This window comes from Rhagoletis pomonella, unplaced genomic scaffold (assembly GCF_013731165.1).
Source record: "Rhagoletis pomonella isolate Grant_MI unplaced genomic scaffold, Rhpom_1.0 Rhpom_scaffold_00003, whole genome shotgun sequence".
Classification (NCBI taxonomy): Eukaryota; Metazoa; Arthropoda; class Insecta; order Diptera; family Tephritidae; genus Rhagoletis; species Rhagoletis pomonella.
The window spans coordinates 65,557,626-65,575,073 of NW_023458557.1; the positions used below are offsets into that span (position 1 = coordinate 65,557,626).

Sequence of the window (17,448 nt, forward strand, 5' to 3'; positions counted from 1 at the left end):
AAGGGCGCCAACTTCCGCAGGATCAGCCTTCTAAGCATGGGTTACAATATATTATCGAGTGTACTGTGTGAAAAACTGAAGCCCACCGTCAACGAACTGACTGAGTTTTATCAGTGCGGCTTTAGGTCAGGCAAATCCACTACAGATGAGGTATTCACAATACGCCAAATCGACAGGATCGACACACACCATCTATTTGTCGATTTCAAACCCTTTGAGCCGCTCAGCCATAATTCTTTACAAGAGGGTACAATGACTTCGACAACATCGGTAAAACAAAGCCTACGTCCTTTGTGCCTTCTCAGAATCAGAATAAAAGCGAAGCGAATGGGTATGATGGTGAATGAGGAAAAAATCAAATCTCTCCATCAAACAAACAATCTGCGCATTCGATCTATGGTACCCACGTCACTGTTGACAGTTATAATTTCGAGAAAATTTAGAATTTCGTTTACCTGGGAGCCAGCATTAGCACCGATAATAATGTCTGCATCGAAATCCAACGGAGAATCACTCTTGCCAACAATTGCTACTTTGGACTGGGTAGGCAATTCAGAAGTAAAGTCCTCTATCGACGTATGAAAACCGCACCCTACAAGTCATTCATCATGCCTGTGCTGGTACAGCCCGCTTCAGTTGAATAGGAAAACATCTTTTCCTCTGATCTGAGCTTATATCTGGATTTTTAGGTATCGGAGATGTTTCTTTTTGATCTCATATTGATGAGTGTCCAATTCCAAATTTGTATACCTGAGGGCACTTGTGCACGAGGGTATTATAACTTTGTTCATATAACGGTTATTTTTAACAGGCAAAACGAGTCGAGATAGATACAGACCAAATGCATACATAAATGATCACAATATAAAGAGAAATCGAATAAGCGGTGACTGCCTGTCCGTCCGTCTGTCCACCCGCCTGTGCACACGATAACTCGAGTAAAAATTGAGATATCTTAACGAAACTTGGTACGTGCACTTCTTTCGGGCGTAGGACGGATGGTATTGAAAATGAGCAAAATCGGACAATAACCACGCATGCCTCCCATATAACGGTAATTTTCAGAAATACGAAAACTGCTATATTTTAGTAACTACTGAAGACTATTCACTCAAAATTGATATTTACAAAAATTTTTGGAAAATTGGCTTGGCCACGCCCACTTATGGTGTATATCTTGGTAGCCGCTGCACCAATTTCTTCCAAACTTGGCACAGTTGTTGGTCTTTATACAGCATATCAAAAATTATTAAAATCGGACAATAACCACGCCCACATCCCATATAACGGTAATTTAGAGAAATAAGAAATACTCGATAAATCAGTAAGTATTAAAGCTAATTTATTCAAAATTGATGCTTGCAACAATTCTTTACCAAGAAATGCCTTTATGGTAAGCTTTTGGAAAATGGGCGTGGCACCGCCCGCTTATGATCAGATATGTGTATTCGTGATATCGCCCACATATGACTATATCGTCGTTTAAAGTACGAAACCACGTATCGTCATTCTGCAAAACCGCGTAACTGACATTGGCTGGCGAAAAATGGATTTGCTCACACAAGCTCTTGGCTCAATCTTTATCCATTGATCCTGAAATATACTCGCCCGAAATTCGATTGCTTTATAAAAAAGAGAACCATTTTGAAATATGAGTGTTTTTACTCTCCAGAAAATAATTTATGCAACCTCACATACGCGGTTTTGCATTATCTTGATACGCGGTTCTGCACTTTAAACGAAGATATAAGTTTATCTCTTTATGTCTAACTCAACGTTCTTTCGAAGATGTTTAAAATAGCGGTAAAAGCGCCCCGGCTTACAATGTAGTGGTGTAGTTTTATTTCGCAAAGGTGGAAAACATATATTTAATACTTGCGCCGGGTGTTTAATGTTCGGATCCTCCCGAACTTAGAGTTTCTTACTTGTTTCCCTTAAGTTTAGGTCCTGTGAATAGGACGAACTCTGAAAAAATTACAACTTCGCTTCATTGTCCTCGTTTTTACAGCTCATGTAGTGCGAATCGGTGCATAATTTTGCTAACATATTGAAGAACTAGGTGCGAACATACTCGAAAAATGTCCTCCATTTATTATTTTGCCTGAATTACTCGTAATTTAGGAAACTTGAAATATTATATCAGCAGCTCTGAACTACGAAATCGCAGTTTAGACCTCTAAATCCATTGTAGCCATCAAAATTAAATTTTTCGCCAGAGAAAACCACTATTTTATAGTTGTCATTTCAGGCATGCAAGTTGTAAAAAATGCAGTTGTGATTCTTAACGTTGTATGGCAAAATTGATGATTGATGCCCTTTTTTGACATTTTCTGAACACAAGTGTATAGAGTAACTTGTGGTTCCCTTGTGGTGTTATCAACACCAACGTTTTTCTTTCATTTTGGTCCACTATGTCTACAATAGGATGCTGACCTTGTAAAGGAATTTTGTTATTTACGTCTAGCTTTTGTGTTCTAGCTGCATTTCATACTTTTTCATGCGGTACTGTGAGCCGGCTTCAGCTGTGAACAACTTTTGCATTTCCTTCAGTTTTATTTCTAACTGATTCGCCTGCAACGTCTTGGATCCGTGAAGCCCCCATGCATTTTTTGCAGTTGAAAGTGCGCCTTCTTCGCCGAGTATTGCTCTATTATAGTGCTTATTGTCCTTTAAATTCTTAAAAAGTTTTGAGTGAAATTTTAATAACGTTGCTGTATACATAAGAAGGCTACCCGTCCTTGAGCCTATTCAGGTAAATCAAAATAAAAAGCATAATTTTCGTGTAGTTTGATAAAAAGTGTAATAAAATCAAAATTAAACAAGGTGTTTTCTTCACTTTCACCACTTTTCTTTAATATAAGCTTGGAACTTGAGGAAAATATGTGTATATATGTGAAGAGGACTGTATTTGGCGCAGAAGCTTGGGTAATGATTACATCCATGAGGCGGCTCTTGGAGTATTCGAGAGAAAGATTTTACGAACGATTTACGGATCTCTAATGACTGGCCACGGCGAGTACCGCAGACGATGGCACGTTTAGCTGTATGAGCTTTTCAACGATATAGACATAGTGCAGCGAATTAAAATTCAGCGGCTCCGCTGGCTTGGCCATGTCGTTCGAATGTACACCGACGCTCCAGCTTTGAAAGCTAGCAGAGGAAGAGGGAAGCTTGTGATAGAAGACCAGGTGGAGAAGGACTTGGCTTCAATTGATATGCCCAATTGGCGTAAGTTTTCGCAGAAGAAAACGACTGGCGTGTTTTTTTGAACTCGCTCAAAATCGCTTAGGCAGCTACAGCGCCAAATAAGAAGAAGAATCGCGGTGATTAGCTGTCAATAGACGCCATTGTTGACTTGTCCTTACAGTGTCGAGTAGGTGTGCTGTAAATACTTAGCTCCGGATCTGATCCACAGATTTATGGAAATGCATTTTATGTGCCCAGCAGGTTATTCCAGTTAAGCAAGTATGTGTGCGAGAGACCGGTTTAAAGTAGAGGAGGTGTTTATCAAAAGGCCGGGAAGATGAAAATGTTAATCTTTTTCAAACTTGATAAGTTTTATTATTTAATTTTTACATAAACAGTAACATTTTTAAGTTTTAGAACGCATTTTGACTTAAACCAGGAAAACTAGTTTGCTCTTTAGGTGAAGTTTTTTACTACACATACTACAAAAAAGCACTGACCAAGTGTGCAGTTAAAACGTTTGAAATTCGTTTAAAAAAGAGAAATTATTTTGTTGTTTTTCTCTCAACGGCCCTGTTTGCGAATAAACATTGCATCACGAGCCGATCAGAAATTACTTGCTTGGCATTTACTTAATTATATTCGCCACATAACCAAAGAGTTCCAGGCCATGGATACTCAAGGTTTTCTGATATGTAAATGGTAAAAATCTATCCAATTCGAGAATGGTTTGGAATTATTTTCGCTGCCGCAGATGCATATACCCTACCGGGTAAATCAAAGTATATGTTCAGTCTGAGTACATATTGTCACTAGACACGAATAAAGGCGCAAGCTCAAAAGTTGAGGGTGAAAGGCACCCAAACCTAGTCGACGGCGAAGAAAGACGCGTTAACTTATTTTCGCGGTCAACTATGTTTGCGGGTGTAATAGTATGTACATTCCCCAAAAAGTTTTTGGGGAATAATGCTGAAGTGACTGTCCTTGGCTAGGTATACATCTATGATTAAGCGTCATTTTCGCCGCCAAAACAATGCCAATGCAATTTATTCTTGTCTAGTGACGATATGTGTTTATGTATGTACTTACTTCTATTCAAGAATGATAGAATGCATCGTGACTTCCATTATACATATTCTCCTAAACTATTACGTTCACCTTCCAACCCGTCTCTAATGCAATAGTGACAGATTTTTTTGCAATGGTAACCAAACGGTTGAGGTCAATTTGCGGTTACCACCCACCTTTTTTATGCTTTCAGACATATGTTACAAACAAAATACATATGTAAGTAGAGTTCACTCCTTGATGCGAAAATGCGAAAGGCAAAAATTAGAGTTTGTTTTGTTGCTTTGCTGTGCGTTTGTGCGAAACGGCCCCAAAACGATGCCATACGTTTGTTGTAAAAAAACGCCGACTTTCGCACTTTCGCTCAAACGCACACGGTTTCACATCAAAGATTGAACTCTAGTATAATATCGTCGTTTAAAGTACAAAACCGCGAATCGTGGTTCTGCAAAACCTTGTAACTGATATTTGTGTCAAAAAATATATTTGCTAACTCAAAGCCCTTATCAAATTATACTAAAATATCGATACCTAGATATAAGAAGTAGAGATAATTAGGGATAAAATAAAGAACCACTTTGAAATGAGACAAGTTTTACTCTCTCCTATAAAAATTAGGCAACCTCACATATGAGGTTTTGCATCTACTTGATACGCGGTTTTGTTACTTAAACGACGATATGTATAACAGCGTATTGCAATATTCACAAGCACAACCTTAACGACCACCAACTCACACAATTTCATATAACTAAAAAAATGCATTCTTATTACTAGCATTTTGTTTATGAATTTTTGCCTTAGGGATCAGCCATGTTCTGTAGATATAAATATTTATGCATGTGTAAAACCATACATACACAATTATATTCATTTCTGTTCGGCCGACCGCCCTTATACGTATTTCATTGACTTCGTTTTGGCAATTTTATTTTATTACGTTAATATATTTAGTTGCATAATTTATTTTCTTTTTATGTTAGTGTGCATATAATGCGATAATATAATTTGGTGAAAGTGTTATTTGGGAATTATGTTCATGTATATAATATTATTTTATGCAATACTCTTTTGGGAAAATGGGAGTGTAAGGGGTGAACTTTACGAATGCGCGGGGGTTGAAAATCATAAAGGTTACCAGTTGAAAAGTTCTGAAATTTGACTATTAAAAAAGCTTTCACGTTTGCAACCCTTTAAATTGCCATTTCGTTATTCAAAAATAATGATTTTTTAGCGAAAAAACTGCACAAGAAACTGAGTCAGGCTAGGAACCAAGAAAAGCGGGAGTTACTTTCCCAATGTTTTCCCAGCCTAGGGTAAACCGGGGACAGTCACAGTCTAGGGATCTGCTTTGGCTTACTAAGCCACAGCCCTCAATTCTGAGTCCAATGAGTCCTCTCTGTATCAGCTTCATGGGGGACGGTAAGGTGGAATCATCTCAACACTTCATCTTCGACTGGCCACCTTTTTCTAGACTGCGGTTTAGACACTAAGGGATCATTTTTTCTAACTGGCCCGGAGGAGCTCTCCGGGATCAACACATCTTGCGGCAGCGAAACTTCGTTGCCTGCACACAGTGACCAATAGTAATGGTATAAAACTTACCATTGGCATCCATCTAAACCTAGTCTAGCCTAGCATTAAAATTAAAATTAATTATTTGAGGAGAAGTGCATATGAAATTGTTGTGGAAATAACACAGAGCACTTTCCAGGATGAATTTTTTTGTTCCTTTTTACTTTGCATAGACCGTCAGATTTTCAAGGCCTTTACATTAAGATTACATCGGTTGTCTAAGCGTTTATCTTCTTCAAATAACTCTCTATCTTATTTAACCTATAAATCATTGTTTTCTCTGGGAAAATCCAGTCACGACACGAAACTAACTTCTTCCATAGTTCATGTTTCTTCTCGATTCACTTACAATTTTATGCGGTGATATCTTAAACGTTTACAAAACAAGTCACTGTCAACACATAATGACTTAATTTATTATTTCGAAAAAGCGGGTTTTGATTATTGTTAGTTAGCTTGCTGGCAGATGCATTCGTGTATCAAAATTTAAAAGCAAATTTTAAACAAACGTGATTTATTAAAATTTGTAGAAATTACTCAAAAGCATTTCTTTTATAAGTTTTCAGGGCTCTTGCTTTTCTTATAAATTTTAAACATGTGTCATTCAGTGCCTTCGGCAATAATAAAGACATATTGAAGAGGTAGCAATAGTAGAGCAGCTGATTAATTTTTTTTTTTAATTTTTGATCCCAAGACTGTTAAATGTTGCTAACATTTTAAACGAAATTTCGAAGTCATCAAACTTTTTTGTAACTTTTCACAAAAATTCAAAACGGGCAAGTTTGTGTCCATGGGAAACATTTTTTCACAACCAAAGGCGAGCTTTTCGGAATGTTCTAAAAACTTAGGTTCACATATGCTGCATTTTGAAGGGTGATTCTATGCTGCTGGAGTAAGATATTCTAGAAAATCTGGCCCATATAAATAGCTTTTATTGAAGTTATAAATTTTTCCATTACAGTCACCTGAATCCACAGCAAAATACACGTTAATGCGGTTTTTAATATAGTGCTACTAGATATATATATATATATATATATATATATATGTCTTTTATAAGTAAAATATGTACTTACTAGTGAACCCGCATGACATTAAAACACCCAAAATTGAACTGCAAAAACTCAAAAGAATTTCCAAATGTTAGTCAGAGTTATAAGCGACCCGAGTGCAGCCGTTTCCAAAGAGAGGTCTCGCAATGCTGGTTTTTAATTTCATCAAATTGCAAATCACCCTAAACCGAAAAAAGTTCTTAATGAAAAAAATTGAACTTAATCGCACATCTACAGGCTAAGGCCTTTAATTTGATATCTCATCTTTGAAACTCGAGAGAACGGTGAAAATTTTATAACAATCACAAAAAATGCCTTCTTGTATAATATAAATATGTACATTTATACCCAGTAAGATCGATATGGCTTTTCGAAAAGGTGGCCATCCTAATCAAAGATATTTGCAAACTAAAGCCTTTATAGATCTCTTTCGATATTTTATAAAACTTGCGTATAAGTTTACTAAAATTTTCAAACAGGTGAGAATCCTTTTCAAAGGTAATTTTAAACGAAAATTTTCTCAAATCTCTTTCGTATGACATTGTGATACACATGTATTTCTATAAACTATTATTGTTCAAATACGTGGCAACCCTCCTAAATAAAGGTCGGAAATGAAGAGTTTTCAAGCCCATTTCGATTGATAACCACCTTTTAATAATTCACTTAACTTATTAAATAATTTAAATGTAACTTTTTAAACAGATGGCAACCCTCTTAAAAGCCCTCAAAAACATTCTAAATGTCCAAATGAGACATTTTTTAATACTATTTCTTTTGGCACCCATATTTCATATAACCTGTTTTCGACTTTTCAAACAGGTGGCAACCCTATTCAAACCTATTCAATCTAAACCCTTATTAGACTCTTTCGTCTGACACCCATATTGTGATACATACATATGTACGTATTTCATTTATCCAATTGCCTTAATTCAAGTTCAATTAGAGTTTTAAACATGTGGAAACCCCTCTAAAAGTAGTTCAGAAGAAAAGAGTTTTCTAACCTCCTTCTGTTGATACCCATATTCAAATAATTCATTTAACTTGTTAAATAATTTAAATTTAACTTTTTAAACAGGTTTCCAACACCTCAAAAATATTATTAGTATTGAAGTTAATTATTTCTCAACACTCTTTCGTTTGACATCCATATTTTGATATTTTATATAACTTTTGCATAAGTTAACTAAATTCGACATTTCCAGCAGGTGTCAACCCTTTTCAAAATATTTTCAAACTAATACCTCCTGAAACCCTTTTCGTTTGGCACCCATATGGTGATACATATTTCTCATACCTAATTCCCTTAATCCAAATTGAATTTGATTTTTTAAACAGGTGGCAACCCTCCTGTAGTTAAGTTAAGAATCAAAGCTTTTTTAAAACTATTTTTATTCATACCCATTTTGAAATAATTGATTTATTTTTTTAAACAATTTTAATATAATTTTTTGAAATAAGGCAACTCTTTCTGGCTTGAAGACCTCTTTACTGCCTTTCGAAAGACTAATTGAAAGTTCTGCTAACGAGGAGGTCTTAGCGTTATGCTTTTAGCCTTTTACAATCAGTTTTTTTTTAATTTAATTTAATTTAAACAAAATATGTATATATATGTATACATACATTTTTCTTTTCAAAAAAATAAAAATTAATCGATAGTAGAAAAAAGACAAAAAAAATTTAAATTTAAATGAAAATAAAGCAAAAATAATTAAGAAATGTTTTTAAAAATTAAATGCAATTAAAATGAAAATAAAGAAAGAAGGAATAAATTAAATAAGTTTCTAAAAATAATATCAAATAAAAAAAAAAGTATTTTCCTTTTTAAGCAATAAAACCAAAAATTAAAAATATAAGAAATAATCCAAAAAGCAAATTATATTATAAAATAAGGAATAAATAAAACATATTTTTAAAAATTACATAAAATTAAAATAAAATATTTTTCTTTTTTAAATAATAAATCTAGAAACTAAAATAAAATTGAAAAAGAAGAAATTATTGAAAAAAGAAAAAAAAAACAAATAAGCTCCTAAAAATTAAATTAAATTTAAAAAAATGTTCTTTTTAAAAGAATAACATCCAAGAATTAAAAAAATATCAAATTAAGGAAGAAAAAAATTAACTTAAAAAAAACGAAAGGAATGAAATTAAAAAATACATATTTTGCTTTTTAAATAATAAAATTTAAAAATTTAAATAAAATTATTAATTTGGATTAAAAAACAGAAAATATTCCGCGGCTCGAGACTCAAACTCGTATCTCTCCAATTGGTGCGACGCGAGCTAAATGATATACAAGTAAAAATAGATTTTCACGACGAAAGGTGAATGATAGAGCTTTTTCCTAAGTCTTTCGAACTACCTTGCCATCTGTCTTTTATTTGCCCTACGTAAGACTTTTAACTATCTAATGCAACGTTTTTATTGCATTTAAAATGCAACAATTAGCACTTTCGAACATATGTTTTCGAAGAGCGTTTACGCTATCGCATTTAGCAAATGTACATTTACGCGAGTTCGAAATCGTATGCTTTTGACAAACAGCCGTGTTCCAGTCGCTTATTCAGATCCGTATCTATTGCGATCAATTCTCACGCAGAAGACGATGTGCAAAAAACCATACTGAAAAGGAAAAAATAAATTTTAAACCAAAAATTCTATACAAAAACTTGAATTGTTTTAACCATAATCGAACATTTACTTGTGTATATATTCATTTGTCGGTGCTGTCAATTAAAATTTCCTTTTTTAATTAAGAAACAAAACAAACAGAGTTGACCACAAATTGATCCAGATTTCTATCAGCATCACATCGAGCTTAAATTTGTGTAACTTTTCTTTATCCAAATAATGTAAAATAATAAATGAAATCTCGATCGGCGATCACTGAAACGCAGCTAGCCACCGTATACGCGAAACAGCAATGTTGCCACTTTTTCTCATTAAACCATGTTCGAATCGTGGAAATTTTGGAAGATCACAGGGTTGCTTTTAGCATTTAGATTCTTAATGCCAAAATGGAGTTGCATTTATCTGCATTTAGGTGACGAATTTTGTATGGACAAATGCACATTTAGAGCTAAATGCGCTAAATGTGCTTTTATGCGTTCGCGAAAACAGCACATTAGCCAACATTTCCCTGTAAATCTGTGTCGGCATAAATCCTGCGCTTATACTGAACCAAGTGGCGCATGACGCTTTTAACATATAACTTCATATTCACTTCAAAAGTAGAAGAGCTTCATCCATCAATTTTTTTGTTTATTTTATCATACAAATACTCGTGGAAGAAGGTAAAGATTTACTCCACCTTCGAGCAGTAATTGCTTTTTATAAGCAGCTTTTTATTAAAGAAATACATTCAGAGTTTGTATGTTATGTGTCGAGGGTGGTCTACATATATTAGGAAAAAAGTTTATGTCATTTGGCTGCTGCACTAACTAGCAATCAAACTTCGGCCCTGGCAACTGGTAGCATGAGTCTCCAAATTAGATATTAGGGCTTTAATTTCTACGCCAATAGAGAAATTTTCCTAAATGAATTTCGCCTTAGGCGATTTTGCCAGTCACTACACCAGAGTATTTAGCTGCCCACTCGCACTTAAACTCGCATAACGAGTCGCACGCACTCATCTTCCGGCACACGCACATCCGTCTGCCATACGGTAGCTTAGCAAGTGCTGTTGACGACGATGGGACTGAATGACGCAGCATTCGTTTATTCGTTTGACCGTCCGCTTTATTGTTTTCCTTATCTCGGCCGAGTTTGATGGATTCTTATCCTTTGCTACTGCCTCATTTATTTATTCGCATTTTTTTTTTTGTCTTTATGCGCTTTGCCGGGGTTAAGGCCAATAGAATTTTATATTTATTTCGCAGTTTATTTATACAATTCGACTGCTTGTGCGCTTTATGTTGCTACTACTGTTTATTCCTTTGCCATTCATTTCATTTCTCTTTGTTAGCAGATTTCGTTTATCTCAGGTTTCTTGTTTGCTTAGCGCATTTTTTATTGCCGCCCTGGCAACACCCTTGCAGGCAGGCAAGCAAAACCGGAATTTCGCTAAGTTTTACGCCCCTACTTTCACCATTACCTACAACAAAACCAACAATAGCAACAACTGAAAGTGCAAATGCCCGAAAATAACGTCGTGTAACTGGTAACGCCTGTCAGCTCTTGAAGCATACCGCTTTAGCTCTCATCCTTTTGCAGCTCAACTCGCTCCAATGCTTTGGCGTGTATCTCATCGTTTTTTATTTTTTCATGAATTTATAAATATAAATAAGTTTGGTTGAAGAAGGTTAAATTGAAATTTATTTTTCTTGGGCTTTCGCATTTTCGTTTCTTATTATTATTACAATCTTAGCAGATGTTGTTGTGGTGTTAGCGTTGTTGTTTGGGTTATGTGTGGTGCAGGCAGCATGGAAATATACGTTATATGTATTGTATATAAATTCTGTTGTTGATGGGGAAAATGCGAAAAACTTTTGCCTATCTTATCTTTTCATTTCTTCACACTTTCATTTTCCGTTTCGTTTTTTTTTTGCCCCATAATGATTTTCATCATTCAGGGAGAAAAATAAAATTCAAAGAGTGAAGAAGCTTTTGTTGCACACATTTTTGTTATAGTGCTTTTTAGGCGCTGACTTTCGATTTTTAAGCAATGCCTACGATAATGAGAAGGAATGGAATATTTTTTTATGGGCGCTAATGCACCCATTTTATGTCACAGTGAGTTGACATGTTTTCTTCTAGGTTTTTTGTTGAAATTTTTTACTTATTTCAAATTCATATTCCAGTATTGGTCTTTAAAAAATATCTTCAAAGTATAATTTTAATGGAAAATTGTTATTAAAATTGTTTATTTTACTTATATACAAAGTTTAAATTACGTCTTACTTTTAGCCAATTTCAAGTGATGAAAATGAAGTAGAAATGCAATTACATTCATAATCAATTTACAAGATCTTTTTTACTTTTTATCTCCTTACGGAAAAGTACAGCCGCGCTTAAGACATCGTATACATATTTCTACATACAAAGTATGTATAAATACATACATAAATGAAAAATGCCATCATTTCTTGGGGAAGTTACGTACATCTTGCTCAATTGCAGCACACTTTCTCACACAAATCTTATTCGATGGCAATTTGGGCATCACAGGTCGACAAAAAAACTTATTATTTTTAACTCTAAAATCGAAGTCCTATCTAAAGTCCCTCAAAGACGCCGAAAGTCCACAAAAAGTATTATGAATTTTTACAGGTTTTTTCGAGAAATCTCCAAATAAGTGTTTGAATAAATTTATAAAGGTCAATCAATAGAATATCGCATGAAATCGTTAGCTAGTAAAATTTGGGATAACTTATTCCAAAAATAAGTATTTTTGTTTTTTTTTTTTTAAATAGAAAACAATATTTAATTAAAGATCAGACCCAAATAAAATCTGCACACTAATTATGTATGACATTGTATGTATATGAGTACATCTTACGAGTTGTTACAATTTTCGAAAAGAACGTGGTTTTGGTCGAAAATGACTTACTTATCTAAAAAATGCATTATCTTCAGTTTGGAAAAAAAACAAGATTCCATCGCGTTATTGTATTTATGTAGAAGAAAACTCAAAAAAGATATACTAAAAAAGTTAACTCGTGCTCATAATATACCTACGCTGACCATATTTATGGGAGTCGAATACGGGACAAAAAAAAATTTCCAAATTTTTTCCACAAAAACTTACTGATCTTTAAGCCTTCTTCAATGATCCTAGATTATTAGCCTTGAAACAGCATCCTTGTAGTAACATCACAAATTTGTAAACAATTTTCCCCTAGATTTTTACCCCGCAAAATTTGTTTAAAAAAAAACCTTAAATTTTAGTATAAAGTGCGATTTTGAAGTCGCTAAGACTTACCGTTAATTTTTGACAGTTTTTTTTGTTGACGATGTGGCACATACTTTTCATACAAAGCAAATGACCAGCACGTTATTATACTCAATTTTGATGAGGGACAAAACTGCAAACCAAACTTTTTCTAAAGATTCTATTTAAAGAGTTTCAAATTTTGGCGCAAAATTGCAGAATTAATTTGTATAGTTCTTTGCACAAAGTTAGAAATTTGGTATTTGAATAAATTGGTGAGAGGGGAGACCAGTATGTGTGCATGTATGTATTTACATAAAAAAAAATATTTATTGGTGCAAAAATAGTGGGTAGGCACTGTGGCCAATGGTAAAGTTCTTTTACCACCTATGCAAGATTGTACGATTTGCAGAGTCCGCAAATGGCTCCGGATAGTTGTCTGGCGGATGCATCAGACTTGGTTGAGTATACTTTGAACTGCGCGCCTAAACAGTATTATATGCTTTTTCGTCGACACACCGAATACGGTACAAATACAGGACATTAAAAGAAATACAGAACATTTGGCGTCCCGTATAAAACAAATAAATTGCCAGAACAATAGGTCAAATAATAAATAAAACAAGTAAGAAAGTCTAAGTTCGGGTGGAGCCGAACATTAGATACCTGGTGCAAGTATTAAATATATATTTTTTCACCTTTTCGAAAGCTACCTCTAGATGGTAAGCCGGGGTGTATCAATTTTGAGTAAATTAACGTCTTTAAATTTAGAAATATTGCAGTTTCAAGCATTTCTGAAATTTACCGTTATATGAAAAGCGGCCGTAATTTTAGTCCGATTTCAATAATTTTCGACGTTTTGCTTTTATGTGGCAAGCACAATAAAAATACCGAGTTTGGTACAAATTGATAAAACGGTTACCGATATACATATATGATCACGCGGTGCCACGCCCATTTTCCAAAATTTTACCATAAACGTATTTCTTCGTAAAGAATTGTTGCAAGCATCAATTTTGAATAAATTAGCTTTAATATTTACCTACTGATTTATCGAAGATTTTGTATTTCTCTAAATTACCGTTATATGGGATGTGGGCGTGGTTATTGTCCGCTTTTTTAAATTTTCGGCCGTTTAGTATGCTGTACCAAGGCCAATAACTGTGCCAAGTTTGGAAGAAATTGGTGCAGCGGTTACCAAGATATACACATGTAACCCTAAGTGGGCGTGGCTACGCCCCTTTTCCAAAAATTTTAAATATTCTTATTTTTCGTCTAAAAATTGTTGTAAATATCAATTTTGAGTGAATAATCTTTAGTAGTTACTAAAATATCGCATTTTTCGTATTTCCGAAAATTACCGTTATATGGGATGTGGGCGTGGTTATTGTCCGATTTTTTAAATTTTCGGCCATTTAGTATGCCGCGTCAAGGCCAACAACTGTGCCAAGTTCGGAAGAAATTGGTGCAGCGGTTACCAAGATATACACATCTTACCATAACTGGGCGTGGCTACGCCCATTTTCCAAAAATTGATAATATTCTTATTTGTCGTCTGAAAATTATTGTAAACGTCAATTTTGAGTGAATTATCTTTAGTAGTTACTAAAATATCGCAGTTTTCGTATTTCTGGAAATTACCGTTATATGGGAAGTGGGCGTGGTTAAAGTCCGATTTCGCCCATTTTCAATACCAACCTACCTTGGATTAAGGGAAACCTACATACCAAATTTGAGATATCTCAATTTTTGCTCGAGTTATCGTGTACACGGACGGACGGACAGACGGACAGACGGACAGACGGACAGACGGACGGACAGACAGACATGGCTTAATCGATTTCTCTATTAATTCTGAGCATTTATGTATACATTTGTCTATATCTATCTCGATTCGTTTTGGCTGTTACAAACAACCGTTATGTGAACAAAATTAATATACCCTTGTGCACAAGTGCGCTCGGGTATAAAAACTTAAACCTCGCTATTATAATTTCCATTCTTACTGTCATCAGGTATGTAACTTGAGAATAGAAATCGCTGCATATTTTAGGCGCATCAATATTACATAGTTACATCCCACGCTTTAACTTAAAACTACAGTATTTTTGACGAATATATATGTTAATTTTTTAATGAGCTTCGAGTGTGCCAATAAAAATTGTAAATTGGAATTTTTGTTTCGCAAATCATCGTCATCTTATAATCAATTTAATTTTTTTCCATTTGGTGGTACAATAGTTTTATTTCTCTACATTGGTTCGTTTTGGCAAGAATATCATTAAATATCAAAAATTACATAGTAGCTGCGACATATATTATGAATGCTGCCATTTTTTAAGTTGGTGGGACACTCTTGAAACTTCACAGGTATTTTGTATATGATGCCAACTTTCATTGCCTCTAACATAAACATTCAATTTGTATTATCATAACACACACTTTGAAACAGTGAAAATTTCAAAAACGCAAACGTTTTTTAAAACCGCAGTTGTTATAGTCATTAGTACATCCATTAGTATTATTTACCATGGGTAAGATAACCTCAGTTCAAGCTTTTAATATACTTAAAGCACATTTGCGTTGCACTGCAGTTCAGTACAATAAAATTCTGCCACGAACTAAAACCAAAACCATAAAGTTTAGGTTGGTTACCTTGCGGTCATAATTTTAAAATTTCTTTTCTAATTCGAGTATCTAGAATAAAGTCCGCTGTTAAAATTTTTTGAAGCAAAAATTTAAAATAGGTTGGCCGCAAAAAGTGCTTATTTCAGCCATAGTGCATCGTATTCATTGCTTCTTTGAATCCAGGGGTAGCAAATTCAGCAAGGCGTTAAGATCCACTATTGACGTCCGATTAACTTACATAGTTCGACATTCGAAGGTAGAGCACTACTGCCAGTCCTTACTGTTACCAAAAAGTGGAAGCCGATGCTTAAATCTTAGTCATAAAGCACATTTTAGCAAGCTTTAACCATTTGTTAGTATATGTGTCTGGAAATTTGCTTCATCGGGGAGAAGAAATCTGAGCCATTGGAGCTGAACAGTAATCTTTCGAAACTAAATAGTCACGCAGGAGATATTCTCTTGTTTTTGGATTTACCATCGTCACATGAAATACATTCCGCACTCTGTGTCAGTCGGCGTTTCAGATAGTGTAATTTGTAACACAGCTTTGAGAGCGTTAGAATGTAGTTGGAAGTTTTTACACGGAAAGAAACGAAGCGTGTGACGCTTCTCACAGGTACTTCACCTTCGATGGCATTGTCGTGTATAATTCTGTCCTTACGTAATTGTGATGTGCTTCCCAGTAGTTCTTAAGTTACCCCGGTTTTGGAGAGCAAATCAATCCGCTGGCTGTCGTGGAAAATATTTGCACGTCATTTATATGGAGTTAGAATTACTGCTTTTCCTACAATCAGCTTTTGCTTTTTAAGTCTAGCTCCGGACAAAATTCAGCAGATATGGCGGCCACCATAGCATGATACAATAGAGAATTATTGGTCTAATTGCTGATGTGGGGTATGTCTAATGTGACCAACTATTTCATAGCTCAAAGATGTACAGGTGAGGTTAGGTTAAGTTAACGCCGCGAGCCTAAAGGTCGTTTACAACCGCAATCCAGAGCAGGGATGGAGACCACCACCTTGTGGAGTGCTCCCATTGACCCTGCACTGAGTGCAGACGCTCCCCCACTCCGCCGCTACAGTTCTATCACTAAGTAAGCGTATTACGTTGGCTTCAACCCACAGATTATGAATATACTTGACTATTACCTCTGGAGTAATATTGTTGAAGGTCCTTTGATATCGAAGAAGGTCCCTACTGCATAATCTTCATGCGTGAAGGCTTCCCTTGACCACTTTACTACTGTAACCAGTTAGCGATAATTTTCGAATCGCTATCTCACTTTTATACGCAAAAACATTTATATCATGCGTCAAAAAATGCGATAGCAATCCGAAAATTGTCGCTCACTGGTTACAGAATCTCCCTCCTGAAGTAGAAAATATCGCAAAGAAGTACATTGAACTGTACTTCGAAGTACGAAGTACAAGAGCGCAAAAAGAAGTACTGTACTTCCGAAAGAAGTACGGATGGTCACATTAGGTATGTCCCATAATCGAACGTTTTTCCGCAAGCATATAAGGACTGGGTGCTTTCTTGACCGTCACTGCCACATTTAACCTCCTCATAATTTTACTGCCTATAATAACTTTCATACTTCCAGACTTAATCATATACTTACATATATGATGGAGGACTGCAAGAGTGGTTTTATTGACAAACGCAGATTTTCAGTCTATCATATTTTCGTTTCAATACTCTCGTGCGATGAATTTCATACATAGACTCATTTCAAGGGGACTTTAAATGAGAAGGTACTAATCTACACAACGTTATTAGGTGATTTGACAATGTCACCTCAGTATCAGTTCACCTACAATCAGCAAACGGCAAAGCGTCAAGGTGTCTAGTTAATTCGCTAAACGGACGCCAATATTCTGTTCATGGGTTCATGCCCCAGGTTCATCGGTAACGCATTCATGACAGACAGTCTTTTGGTATGTATATGTGAAATATCCGTTGGGCAACCAGCATAACCTCATCTAATTCATAGATATTTGGTAAATGGTTTAGAAGTTATAGTACTATTTCCCCAACTTGGGTGAAGACCAGGATGGCGTCTTA

At 35.0% G+C, this 17,448-nt stretch overlaps 1 protein-coding gene across 5 annotated transcripts in view; it reads right to left on the reverse strand.

The window, feature by feature from the left end:
* The window catches only part of LOC118735355 (neural cell adhesion molecule 1-A), a 233,164-nt gene that overhangs the window by 204,699 nt on the left and 11,017 nt on the right, over positions 1-17,448 (reverse strand). The gene's annotated exons all lie outside the window — the stretch shown is intronic.